Genomic DNA, 16,126 nt, shown 5'->3' with positions numbered 1-16,126 from the left:
GACTCTGACACACTGAGACACTGAGGCACAGAGACACTGAGGCACAGAGGCACTGAGACACAGAGACACATAGATTGTACAACACTGAGACACTGAGGCACTGAGGCACAGAGACACTGAGACTCTGAGACACTGAGACACTGAGACACAAAGACACTGAGACACTGAGACATTGAGACACTGAGACTCTGAGACACTGAGACACTGAGACTCTGAGACACTGAGACACTGATGCACAGAGACACTGAGACACTGAGACTCTGAGACACTAAGACAGTGAGACATTGAAACACTGAGACACAAAGACACTGAGACTCTGAGACACTGACACACTGAGAAACTGAGAAACAGACACACTGAGACTCTGAGACATTGGGACACAAAGACACTGAGACACTGAGACTCTGAGACACTGAGACACAAAGGCACTGAGACACAGAGACACATAGATTGTACAACACTGAGACACTGAGGCACAGAAACACTGAGACTCTGAGACACTGAGACACAAAGACACTGAGACATTGAGACATTGAGACACTGAGACTCTGAGACACTGAGACACTGAGACACTGAGACTCTGAGACACTGCGACACTGAGACACTGATGCACAGAGAAACTGAGACACTGAGACTCTGAGAAACTGAGACACTGAGGCACATAGTCATTGAGAAACTGAGACACAGAGACACAGAGACACTGAGACACTGAGGCTCTGAGACACTGAGACACTGTGACACTGAGACACAGAGACACTGAAACACGGAGACACTGAGCCTCTGAGACACTGAGACTCTGAGACACTGAGGCACTGAGACACAGAGACAGTGAGACTCTGAGACTTTGAGACACAGAGAAACTGAGACACAGAGACACTGAGACTCTGAGACACTGAGACACTCAGACACTGAGACTCTGAGACACTGAGACACTGAGACTCGGAGACACTGAGACTCTGAGACACTAGGCACAGAGACACTGAGACACAGAGACACAGAGGCACTGACACACAGAGACACTGAGGCACTGAGGCACAGAGACACTGAGACACAGAGACACTGAGACACAGAGACACTGAGACACTGAGACACTGTGAAACAGAGACACTGAGACTCTGAGACACAGAGACAAAGAGTCACTGAGACTCTGAGACACAGAGACACAGAGGCACAGAGACACTGAGACTCTGAGAATGTGAGACACTGAGACACTGAGGCACAGAGACGCTGAGACACAGAGGCACAGAGACACTGAGACACTGAGACACTGAGAATGTGAGACACTGAGACACTGAGGCACAGAGACACTGAGACACTGGGACACAGAGGCACAGAGACACTGAGACAGTGAGACACAGAGACACTGAGACACTGAAGCAAAGAGACACTGAGACAGAGAGACACAGAGACACTGAGAATCTGAGTCACAGAGACACTGAGACACTGAGGCACAGAGACACGGAGACACAGAGACACAAAGACACTGAGACGCTGAGGCACAGAGACACAAGACAGTGAGACACAGAGACACTGAGACTCTGCGACACTGAGACTCTGAGACCCTGAGATAGAGAGACACTGAGAGACAGGTACACAGAGACACTGAGACTCAGAGACTCTGTGACACAGAGACACTGAGGCAAGAGACACTGAGACACAGAGACACTGAGGCACAGAGACACAGAGACAATGAGACTCTGAGACACTGAGGCACTGAGACACTGAGACACAGAGACACTGACACACAGAGACACAGAGACATTGAGACTCTGAGACACTGAGACACAGAGACACAGAGACATTGAGTCTCTGAGACACTGAGACACAGAGACAATGAGACACCGAGGCACAGAAATTTTGAGACTCTGAGACACTGAGGCACTGAGGCACAGAGACACTGAGACACAGAGACACAGAGACATTGAGACTCTGAGACACTGAGACACAGAGACACAGAGACATTGAGACTCTGAGACACTGAGACACAGAGACAATGAGACACCGAGGCACAGAAATTTTGAGACTCAGAGACACTGAGGCACTGAGGCACAGAGACACTGAGACACAGAGACACTGAGACTCTGAGACACGGAGACACAGATACACTGAGACACTGAGGCACAGAGACACTGAGGCACAGAGACACTGAGACACTGAGGCACAGAGACACTGAGACTCTGAGACACTGAGACAGTGAGACACAAAGACACTGAGACACTGAGACATAGAGACAGTGAGACTCTGAGACTCTGAGACACTGAGACACGGAGATTCTGAGACACTGAGACACAGAGACACTGAGGCTCTGAGACACTGAGACACTGAGCCTCTGAGACACTGAGACACAGAGACATAGAGACACTGAGCCTCTGAGACACTGAGGCACTGAGACTCTGAGACACTGAGACACAGAGACACAGAGACAGTGAGACTCTGAGACACTGAGACCCTGAGGCACAGAGACACTGAGGCTCTGATACACTGAGACACAGAGACACTGAGATACAGAGACGCTGAGACACTGAGACTCTGAGACACTGAGGCAATGATACACAGAGACACAGAGACTCTGAGACACTGAGACACAGAGTCACTGTGACACAGAGACACAGAGACACTCAGACTCTGAGAGAATGAGACACTGAGGAACTGAGACACCGAGACGTTGAGACTCTGAGACACAGAGACACTGAGGCTCAGAGACACAGAGAGTGTGAGACAGAGAGACACTGAGACTCTGAGACACTGAGACACAGCAGCACTGAGACACAGAGACACTGAGACACTGAGGCACAGAGACACTGAGACTCTGAGACACAGAGACACTGAGAATCTGAGACACTGAGCCTCTGAGACACTGATGCACAGATTCACTGAGAAACAGATACACAGAGACACAGAAACTCTGAGACACTGAGACATAGAGACATTGAGACACAGAGACACAGAGACACTGAGACTCTGAGACACTGTGACACTGAGGTACAGAGACACTGAGACACTGAGACTCTGAGACACTGAGACACAGAGACACTGAGACACTGAGGCACAGAGACACTGAGACACAGAGGCACTGAGACACAGAGGCACATAGATTGTACAACACTGAGACACTGAGGCACAGAGAAACTGAGACGTAAAGACACTGAGACACTGAGACACTGAGACTCTGAGACACTGAGACACAGAGACACAGAGAGAGTGAGACTCTGAGACACTGAGACCCTGAGGCACAGAGACACTGAGGCTCTGATACACTGAGACACAGAGACACTGAGATACAGAGACGCTGAGACACTGAGACTCTGAGACACTGAGGCAATGATACACAGAGACACAGAGACTCTGAGACACAGAGTCACTGTGACACAGAGACACAGAGACACTGAGACTCTGAGACACTGAGACACTGAGGAACTGAGACACCGAGACGCTGAGACTCTGAGACACAGAGACACTGAGGCTCAGAGACACAGAGAGTGTGAGACAGAGAGACACTGAGACTCTGAGACACTGAGACACAGCAGCACTGAGACACAGAGGCACTGAGACACAGAGACATATAGATTGTACAACACTGAGACACTGAGGCACAGAGACACTGAGACTCTGAGACACTGAGACACTGAGACACAAAGACACTGAGACACTGAGACATTGAGACACTGAGACTCTGACACACTGAGACACTGAGACTCTGAGACACTGAGACACTGAGGCATAGAAACACTGAGACACTGAGGCTCTGAGACGCTGAGACACTGAGGCACAGAGACACTGAGACACGGAGACACGGAGACACAGAGACACTGAGACAATGAGGCACAGAGACACTGAGGCACAGAGACACTGAGACACTGAGACACAAAGACACTGAGACACTGAGGCACAGAGACACTGAGACTCTGAGACACTGAGACAGTGAGTCACAAAGACACAGAGACAGTGAGACTCTGAGACTCTGAGACACTGAGACACTGAGATTCTGAGACACTGAGACACAGAGACACTGAGGCTCTGAGACACTGAGACACTGAGACTCTGAGACACTGAGACACAGAGACACAGAGACAGTGAGACTCTGAGACACTGAGACTCTGAGACACAGAGACACTGAGAATCTGAGACACTGAGCCTCTGAGACACTGAGACACTAATGCACAGAGACACTGAGACACTGAGACACAGAGACGCTGAGACACAGATTCACTGAGAAACAGATACACAGAGACACAGAAACTCTGAGACACTGAGACATAGAGACATTGAGACACAGAGACACAGAGACACTGAGACTCTGAGACACTGTGACACTGAGACACTGAGACACTGAGGCACAGAGACACTGAGACACAGAGGCACAGAGACACAGAGACACATAGATTGTACAACACTGAGACACTGAGGCACAGAGAAACTGAGACGCAAAGACACAGAGACACTGAGACATTGAGACACTGAGACACTGAGACTCTGAGACACTGAGACACTGAGGCACAGAGACACTGAGACACAGAGGCACTGAGACACAGAGACACATAGATTGTACAACACTGAGACACTGAGGCACAGAGACACTGAGACTCTGAGACACTGAGACACTGAGACACAAAGACACTGAGACACTGAGACATTGAGACACTGAGACTCTGAGACACTGAGACACTGAGACTCTGAGACACTGAGACACTGATGCACAGAGACACTGAGACACTGAGACTCTGAGACACTAAGACAGTGAGACATTGAAACACTGAGACACAGAGACACTGAGACTCTGAGACACTGACACACTGAGAAACTGAGAAACAGAGACACTGAGACTCTGAGACATTGGGACACAAAGACACTGAGACACTGAGACATTGAGACACTGAGACTCTGAGACACTGAGACACAGCGGCACTGAGACACAGAGACACATAGATTGTACAACACTGAGACACTGAGGCACAGAAACACTGAGACTCTGAGACTCTGAGACACTGAGACACAAAGACACTGAGACATTGAGACATTGAGACACTGAGACTCTGAGACACTGAGACACTGAGACACTGAGACTCTGAGACACTGCGACACTGAGACACTGATGCACAGAGAAACTGAGACACTGAGACTCTGAGAAACTGAGACACTGAGGCACATAGTCATTGAGAAACTGAGACACAGAGACACAGAGACACTGAGACACTGAGGCTCTGAGACACTGAGACACTGAGGCACAGAGACACTGAAACACGGAGACACTGAGCCTCTGAGACACTGAGACTCTGAGACACTGAGGCACTGAGACACAGAGACAGTGAGACTCTGAGACTTTGAGACACAGAGAAACTGAGACACAGAGACACTGAGACTCTGAGACACTGAGACACTCAGACACTGAGACTCTGAGACACTGAGACACTGAGACTCGGAGACACTGAGACTCTGAGACACGAGGCACAGAGACACTGAGACACAGAGACACAGAGGCACTGACACACAGAGACACTGAGGCACTGAGGCACAGAGACACTGAGACACAGAGGCACAGAGACACAGAGACACATAGATTGTACAACACTGAGACACTGAGGCACAGAGAAACTGAGACGCAAAGACACAGAGACACTGAGACATTGAGACACTGAGACACTGAGACTCTGAGACACTGAGACACTGAGGCACAGAGACACTGAGACACAGAGGCACTGAGACACAGAGACACATAGATTGTACAACACTGAGACACTGAGGCACAGAGACACTGAGACTCTGAGACACTGAGACACTGAGACACAAAGACACTGAGACACTGAGACATTGAGACACTGAGACTCTGAGACACTGAGACACTGAGACTCTGAGACACTGAGACACTGATGCACAGAGACACTGAGACACTGAGACTCTGAGACACTAAGACAGTGAGACATTGAAACACTAAGACACAGAGACACTGAGACTCTGAGACACTGACACACTGAGAAACTGAGAAACAGAGACACTGAGACTCTGAGACATTGGGACACAAAGACACTGAGACACTGAGACATTGAGACACTGAGACTCTGAGACACTGAGACACAGCGGCACTGAGACACAGAGACACATAGATTGTACAACACTGAGACACTGAGGCACAGAAACACTGAGACTCTGAGACTCTGAGACACTGAGACACAAAGACACTGAGACATTGAGACATTGAGACACTGAGACTCTGAGACACTGAGACACTGAGACACTGAGACACTGACACTCTGAGACACTGCGACACTGAGACACTGATGCACAGAGAAACTGAGACACTGAGACTCTGAGAAACTGAGACACTGAGGCACATAGTCATTGAGAAACTGAGACACAGAGACACAGAGACACTGAGACACTGAGGCTCTGAGACACTGAGACACTGAGGCACAGAGACACTGAAACACGGAGACACTGAGCCTCTGAGACACTGAGACTCTGAGACACTGAGGCACTGAGACACTGAGGCACTGAGACACAGAGACAGTGAGACTCTGAGACTTTGAGACACAGAGAAACTGAGACACAGAGACACTGAGACTCTGAGACACTGAGACACTCAGACACTGAGACTCTGAGACACTGAGACACTGAGACTCGGAGACACTGAGACTCTGAGACACGAGGCACAGAGACACTGAGACACAGAGGCACAGAGGCACTGACACACAGAGACACTGAGGCACTGAGGCACAGAGACACTGAGACACAGAGACACTGAGACACAGAGACACTGAGACACTGAGACACTGTGAAACAGAGACACTGAGACTCTGAGACACAGAGACAAAGAGTCACTGAGACTCTGAGACACAGAGACACAGAGGCACAGAGACACTGAGACTCTGAGAATGTGAGACACTGAGACACTGAGGCACAGAGACACTGAGACACTGAGACACAGAGGCACAGAGACACTGAGACACTGAGACTGTGAGACACTGAGACACTGAGGCACAGAGACACTGAGACACTGGGACACAGAGGCACAGAGACACTGAGACAGTGAGACACAGAGACACTGAGACACTGAAGCACAGAGACACTGAGACAGAGAGACACAGAGACACTGAGAATCTGAGTCACAGAGACACTGAGACACTGAGGCACAGAGACACTGAGACACAGAGACACAAAGACACTGAGACGCTGAGGCACAGAGACACAAGACAGTGAGACACAGAGACACTGAGACTCTGCGACACTGAGACTCTGAGACCCTGAGATAGAGAGACACTGAGAGACAGGTACACAGAGACACTGAGACTCAGAGACTCTGTGACACAGAGACACTGAGGCAAGAGACACTGAGACACAGAGACACTGAGGCACAGAGACACAGAGACAATGAAACTCTGAGACACTGAGGCACTGAGACACTGAGACACAGAGACACTGACACACAGAGACACAGAGACATTGAGACTCTGAGACACTGAGACACAGAGACACAGAGACATTGAGACTCTGAGAGACTGAGACACAGAGACAATGAGACACCGAAGCACAGAAATTTTGAGACTCTGAGACACTGAGGCACTGAGGCACAGAGACACTGAGACACAGAGACACAGAGACATTGAGACTCTGAGACACTGAGACACAGAAACAATGAGACACCGAGGCACAGAAATTTTGAGACTCTGAGACACTGAGGCACAGAGACACTGAGACACAGAGACACTGAGACTCTGAGACACTGAGACATAGAGACTCTGAGAAAATGAGACACTGAGATACTGAGGCACAGAGACACAGAGACACTGAGACACTGAGGCACAGAGACACTGAGGCACAAAGACACTGAGACACTGAGACATAGAAACACTGAGACACTGAGGCTCTGAGGCTCTGAGACGCTGAGACACTGAGGCACAGAGACACTGAGACACGGAGACACGGAGACACAGATACACTGAGACACTGAGGCACAGAGACACTGAGGCACAGAGACACTGAGACACTGAGGCACAGAGACACTGAGACTCTGAGACACTGAGACAGTGAGACAGTGAGACACAAAGACACTGAGACACTGAGACATAGAGACAGTGAGACTCTGAGGCTCTGAGACACTGAGACACGGAGATTCTGAGACACTGAGACACAGAGACACTGAGGCTCTGAGACACTGAGACACTGAGGCACAGAGACACTGAGACACGGAGACATAGAGACACTGAGCCTCTGAGACACTGAGACACTGAGACACTGAGACTCTGAGACACTGAGACACAGAGATAGTGAGACTCTGAGACACTGAGACACTGAGGCGCAGAGACACTGAGACACGGAGACATTGAGACACTGAGCCTCTGAGACACTGAGACACTGAGACTCTGAGACACTGAGACACAGAGACACAGAGATAGTGAGACTCTGAGACACTGAGACCCTGAGGCACAGAGACACTGAGGCTCTGATACACTGAGACACAGAGACACTGAGATACAGAGACGCTGAGACACTGAGACTCTGAGACACTGAGGCAATGATACACAGAGACACAGAGACTCTGAGACACTGAGACACAGAGTCACTGTGACACAGAGACACAGAGACACTGAGACTCTGAGACACTGAGACACTGAGGAACTGAGACACCGAGATGCTGAGACTCTGAGACACAGAGACACTGAGGCTCAGAGACACAGAGAGTGTGAGACAGAGAGACACTGAGACTCTGAGACACTGAGACACAGCAGCACTGAGACACAGAGACACTGAGACACTGAGGCACAGAGACACTGAGACTCTGAGACACAGAGACACTGAGAATCTGAGACACTGAGCCTCTGAGACACTGAGACACTGATGCACAGATTCACTGAGAAACAGATACACAGAGACACAGAAACTCTGAGACACTGAGACATAGAGACATTGAGACACAGAGACAAAGAGACACTGAAACTCTGAGACACTGTGACACTGAGGTACAGAGACACTGAGACACTGAGACTCTGAGACACTGAGACACAGAGACACTGAGACACTGAGGCACAGAGACACTGAGACACAGAGGCACTGAGACACAGAGGCACATAGATTGTACAACACTGAGACACTGAGGCACAGGGAAACTGAGACGTAAAGACACTGAGACACTGAGACATTGAGACACTGAGACACTGAGACTCTGAGACACTGAGACACTGAGGCACAGAGACACTGAGACACAGAGGCACTGAGACACAGAGACACATAGATTGTACAACACTGAGACACTGAGGCACAGAGACACTGAGACTCTGAGACACTGAGACACTGAGACACAAAGTCACTGAGACACTGAGACATTGAGACACTGAGACTCTGAGACACTGAGACACTGAGACTCTGAGACACTGAGACACTGATGCACAGAGACACTGAGACACTGAGACTCTGAGACACTAAGACAGTGAGACATTGAAACACTGAGACACAGAGACACTGAGACTCTGAGACATTGGGACACAAAGACACTGAGACTCTGAGACACTGAGACACTGAGACTCTGAGATACTGCGACACTGAGACACTGATGCACAGTGAAACTGAGACACTGAGGCTCTGAGACACAGAGACACTGAGACACTGAGGCACAGAGACACTGAGGCACAAAGACACTGAGACTCTGAGACTTTGAGACACAGAGAAACTGAGACACTGAGACACAGAGACACTGAGACACTGAGGCACAGAGACACTGAGACACAGAGACACAAAGACACTGAGACGCTGAGGCACAGAGACACAAGACAGTGAGACACAGAGACACTGAGACTCTGCGACACTGAGACTCTGAGACCCTGAGATAGAGAGACACTGAGAGACAGGTACACAGAGACACTGAGACATAGAGACTCTGAGAAAATGAGACACTGAGATACTGAGGCACAGAGACACAGAGACACTGAGACACTGAGACACTGAGGCACAGAGACACTGAGGCACAAAGACACTGAGACACTGAGACATAGAAACACTGAGACACTGAGTCTCTGAGGCTCTGAGACGCTGAGACACTGAGGCACAGAGACACTGAGACACGGAGACACGGAGACACAGATACACTGAGACACTGAGGCACAGAGACACTGAGGCACAGAGACACTGAGACACTGAGGCACAGAGACACTGAGACTCTGAGACACTGAGACAGTGAGACACAAAGACACTGAGACACTGAGACATAGAGACAGTGAGACTCTGAGACTCTGAGACACTGAGACACGGAGATTCTGAGTCACTGAGACACAGAGACACTGAGGCTCTGAGACACTGAGACACTGAGGCACAGAGACACTGAGACACGGAGACATAGAGACACTGAGCCTCTGAGACACTGAGACACTGAGACTCTGAGACACTGAGACACAGAGGCACAGAGACAGTGAGACTCTGAGACACTGAGACCCTGAGGCACAGAGACACTGAGACACGGAGACATAGAGACACTGAGCCTCTGAGACACTGAGACACTGAGACACTGAGACTCTGAGACACTGAGACACTGAGACACAGAGACACAGAGACAGTGAGACTCTGAGACACTGAGACCCTGAGGCACAGAGACACTGAGGCTCTGATACACTGAGACACAGAGACACTGAGATACAGAGATGCTGAGACACTGAGACTCTGAGACACTGAGGCAATGATACACAGAGACACAGAGACTCTGAGACACTGAGACACAGAGTCACTGTGACACAGAGACACAGAGACACTGAGACTCTGAGACACTGAGAAACTGAGGAACTGAGACACAGAGACGCTGAGACTCTGAGACACAGAGACACTGAGGCTCAGAGACACAGAGAGTGTGAGACAGAGAGACACTGAGACTCTGAGACACTGAGACACAGCAGCACTGAGACACAGAGACACTGAGACACTGAGGCACAGAGACACTGAGACACAGAGGCACTGAGACACAGAGACACATAGATTGTACAACACTGAGACACTGAGGCACTGAGGCACAGAGACACTGAGACTCTGAGACACTGAGACACTGAGACACAAAGACACTGAGACACTGAGACATTGAGACACTGAGACTCTGAGACACTGAGACACTGAGACACTGAGACACTGAGACAATGAGGCACAGAGACACTGAGGCACAGAGACACTGAGACACTGAGACACAAAGACACTGAGACACTGAGGCACAGAGACACTGAGACTCTGAGACACTGAGACAGTGAGTCACAAAGACACTGAGACACTGAGACATAGAGACAGTGAGACTCTGAGACTCTGAGACACTGAGATTCTGAGACACTGAGACACAGAGACACTGAGGCTCTGAGACACTGAGACACTGAGACTCTGAGACACTGAGACACAGAGACACAGAGACAGTGAGACTCTGAGACACTGAGACTCTGAGACACAGAGACACTGAGAATCTGAGACACTGAGCCTCTGAGACACTGAGACACTAATGCACAGAGACACTGAGACACTGAGACACAGAGACGCTGAGACACAGATTCACTGAGAAACAGATACACAGAGACACAGAAACTCTGAGACACTGAGACATAGAGACATTGAGACACAGAGACACAGAGACACTGAGACTCTGAGACACTGTGACACTGAGACACTGAGACACTGAGGCACAGAGACACTGAGACACAGAGGCACAGAGACACAGAGACACATAGATTGTACAACACTGAGACACTGAGGCACAGAGAAACTGAGACGCAAAGACACAGAGACACTGAGACATTGAGACACTGAGACACTGAGACTCTGAGACACTGAGACACTGAGGCACAGAGACACTGAGACACAGAGGCACTGAGACACAGAGACACATAGATTGTACAACACTGAGACACTGAGGCACAGAGACACTGAGACTCTGAGACACTGAGACACTGAGACACAAAGACACTGAGACACTGAGACATTGAGACACTGAGACTCTGAGACACTGAGACACTGAGACTCTGAGACACTGAGACACTGAGACACAAAGACACTGAGACACTGAGACATTGAGACACTGAGACTCTGAGACACTGAGACACTGAGACACAAAGACACTGAGACACTGAGACATTGAGACACTGAGACTCTGAGACACTGAGACACTGAGACTCTGAGACACTGAGACACTGATGCACAGAGACACTGAGACACTGAGACTCTGAGACACTAAGACAGTGAGACATTGAAACACTGAGACACAGAGACACTGAGACTCTGAGACACTGACACACTGAGAAACTGAGAAACAGAGACACTGAGACTCTGAGACATTGGGACACAAAGACACTGAGACACTGAGACATTGAGACACTGAGACTCTGAGACACTGAGACACAGCGGCACTGAGACACAGAGACACATAGATTGTACAACACTGAGACACTGAGGCACAGAAACACTGAGACTCTGAGACTCTGAGACACTGAGACACAAAGACACTGAGACATTGAGACATTGAGACACTGAGACTCTGAGACACTGAGACACTGAGACACTGAGACTCTGAGACACTGCGACACTGAGACACTGATGCACAGAGAAACTGAGACACTGAGACTCTGAGAAACTGAGACACTGAGGCACATAGTCATTGAGAAACTGAGACACAGAGACACAGAGACACTGAGACACTGAGGCTCTGAGACACTGAGACACTGAGGCACAGAGACACTGAAACACGGAGACACTGAGCCTCTGAGACACTGAGACTCTGAGACACTGAGGCACTGAGACACAGAGACAGTGAGACTCTGAGACTTTGAGACACAGAGAAACTGAGACACAGAGACACTGAGACTCTGAGACACTGAGACACTCAGACACTGAGACTCTGAGACACTGAGACACTGAGACTCGGAGACACTGAGACTCTGAGACACGAGGCACAGAGACACTGAGACACAGAGACACAGAGGCACTGACACACAGAGACACTGAGGCACTGAGGCACAGAGACACTGAGACACAGAGGCACAGAGACACAGAGACACATAGATTGTACAACACTGAGACACTGAGGCACAGAGAAACTGAGACGCAAAGACACAGAGACACTGAGACATTGAGACACTGAGACACTGAGACTCTGAGACACTGAGACACTGAGGCACAGAGACACTGAGACACAGAGGCACTGAGACACAGAGACACATAGATTGTACAACACTGAGACACTGAGGCACAGAGACACTGAGACTCTGAGACACTGAGACACTGAGACACTGAGACACAAAGACACTGAGACACTGAGACATTGAGACACTGAGACTCTGAGACACTGAGACACTGAGACTCTGAGACACTGAGACACTGATGCACAGAGACACTGAGACACTGAGACTCTGAGACACTAAGACAGTGAGACATTGAAACACTAAGACACAGAGACACTGAGACTCTGAGACACTGACACACTGAGAAACTGAGAAACAGAGACACTGAGACTCTGAGACATTGGGACACAAAGACACTGAGACACTGAGACATTGAGACACTGAGACTCTGAGACACTGAGACACAGCGGCACTGAGACACAGAGACACATAGATTGTACAACACTGAGACACTGAGGCACAGAAACACTGAGACTCTGAGACTCTGAGACACTGAGACACAAAGACACTGAGACATTGAGACATTGAGACACTGAGACTCTGAGACACTGAGACACTGAGACACTGAGACACTGACACTCTGAGACACTGCGACACTGATGCACAGAGAAACTGAGACACTGAGACTCTGAGAAACTGAGACACTGAGGCACATAGTCATTGAGAAACTGAGACACAGAGACACAGAGACACTGAAACACTGAGGCTCTGAGACACTGAGACACTGAGGCACAGAGACACTGAAACACGGAGACACTGAGCCTCTGAGACACTGAGACTCTGAGACACTGAGGCACTGAGACACAGAGACAGTGAGACTCTGAGACTTTGAGACACAGAGAAACTGAGACACAGAGACACTGAGACTCTGAGACACTGAGACACTCAGACACTGAGACTCTGAGACACTGAGACACTGAGACTCGGAGACACTGAGACTCTGAGACACGAGGCACAGAGACACTGAGACACAGAGGCACAGAGGCACTGACACACAGAGACACTGAGGCACTGAGGCACAGAGACACTGAGACACAGAGACACTGAGACACAGAGACACTGAGACACTGAGACACTGTGAAACAGAGACACTGAGACTCTGAGACACAGAGACAAAGAGTCACTGAGACTCTGAGACACAGAGACACAGAGGCACAGAGACACTGAGACTCTGAGAATGTGAGACACTGAGACACTGAGGCACAGAGACACTGAGACACTGAGACACAGAGGCACAGAGACACTGAGACACTGAGACTGTGAGACACTGAGACACTGAGGCACAGAGACACTGAGACACTGGGACACAGAGGCACAGAGACACTGAGACAGTGAGACACAGAGACACTGAGACACTGAAGCACAGAGACACTGAGACAGAGAGACACAGAGACACTGAGAATCTGAGTCACAGAGACACTGAGACACTGAGGCACAGAGACACTGAGACACAGAGACACAAAGACACTGAGACGCTGAGGCACAGAGACACAAGACAGTGAGACACAGAGACACTGAGACTCTGCGACACTGAGACTCTGAGACCCTGAGATAGAGAGACACTGAGAGACAGGTACACAGAGACACTGAGACTCAGAGACTCTGTGACACAGAGACACTGAGGCAAGAGACACTGAGACACAGAGACACTGAGGCACAGAGACACAGAGACAATGAAACTCTGAGACACTGAGGCACTGAGACACTGAGACACAGAGACACTGACACACAGAGACACAGAGACATTGAGACTCTGAGACACTGAGACACAGAGACACAGAGACATTGAGACTCTGAGAGACTGAGACACAGAGACAATGAGACACCGAAGCACAGAAATTTTGAGACTCTGAGACACTGAGGCACTGAGGCACAGAGACACTGAGACACAGAGACACAGAGACATTGAGACTCTGAGACACTGAGACACAGAAACAATGAGACACCGAGGCACAGAAATTTTGAGACTCTGAGACACTGAGGCACAGAGACACTGAGACACAGAGACACTGAGACTCTGAGACACTGAGACATAGAGACTCTGAGAAAATGAGACACTGAGATACTGAGGCACAGAGACACAGAGACACTGAGACACTGAGGCACAGAGACACTGAGGCACAAAGACACTGAGACACTGAGACATAGAAACACTGAGACACTGAGGCTCTGAGGCTCTGAGACGCTGAGACACTGAGGCACAGAGACACTGAGACACGGAGACACGGAGACACAGATACACTGAGACACTGAGGCACAGAGACACTGAGGCACAGAGACACTGAGACACTGAGGCACAGAGACACTGAGACACTGAGACTCTGAGACACTGAGACAGTGAGACAGTGAGACACAAAGACACTGAGACACTGAGACATAGAGACAGTGAGACTCTGAGGCTCTGAGACACTGAGACACGGAGATTCTGAGACACTGAGACACAGAGACACTGAGGCTCTGAGACACTGAGACACTGAGGCACAGAGACACTGAGACACGGAGACATAGAGACACTGAGCCTCTGAGACACTGAGACACTGAGACTCTGAGACACTGAGACACAGAGATAGTGAGACTCTGAGACACTGAGACACTGAGGCGCAGAGACACTGAGACACGGAGACATTGAGACACTGAGCCTCTGAGACACTGAGACACTGAGACTCTGAGACACTGAGACACAGAGACACAGAGATAGTGAGACTCTGAGACACTGAGACCCTGAGGCACAGAGACACTGAGGCTCTGATACACTGAGACACAGAGACACTGAGATACAGAGACGCTGAGACACTGAGACTCTGAGACACTGAGGCAATGATACACAGAGACACAGAGACTCTGAGACACTGAGACACAGAGTCACTGTGACACAGAGACACAGAGACACTGAGACTCTGAGACACTGAGACACTGAGGAACTGAGACACCGAGATGCTGAGACTCTGAGACACAGAGACACTGAGGCTCAGAGACACAGAGAGTGTGAGACAGAGAGA

The sequence above is a fragment of the Carcharhinus amblyrhynchos genome, unplaced genomic scaffold (assembly GCF_965287045.1).
Source record: "Carcharhinus amblyrhynchos unplaced genomic scaffold, sCarAmb.v2.hapA scaffold_96, whole genome shotgun sequence".
NCBI classification, from domain to species: Eukaryota; Metazoa; Chordata; class Chondrichthyes; order Carcharhiniformes; family Carcharhinidae; genus Carcharhinus; species Carcharhinus amblyrhynchos.
The sequence above is the reverse complement of the archived record's forward strand: the minus strand, read 5'-3'. Positions refer to the sequence as shown.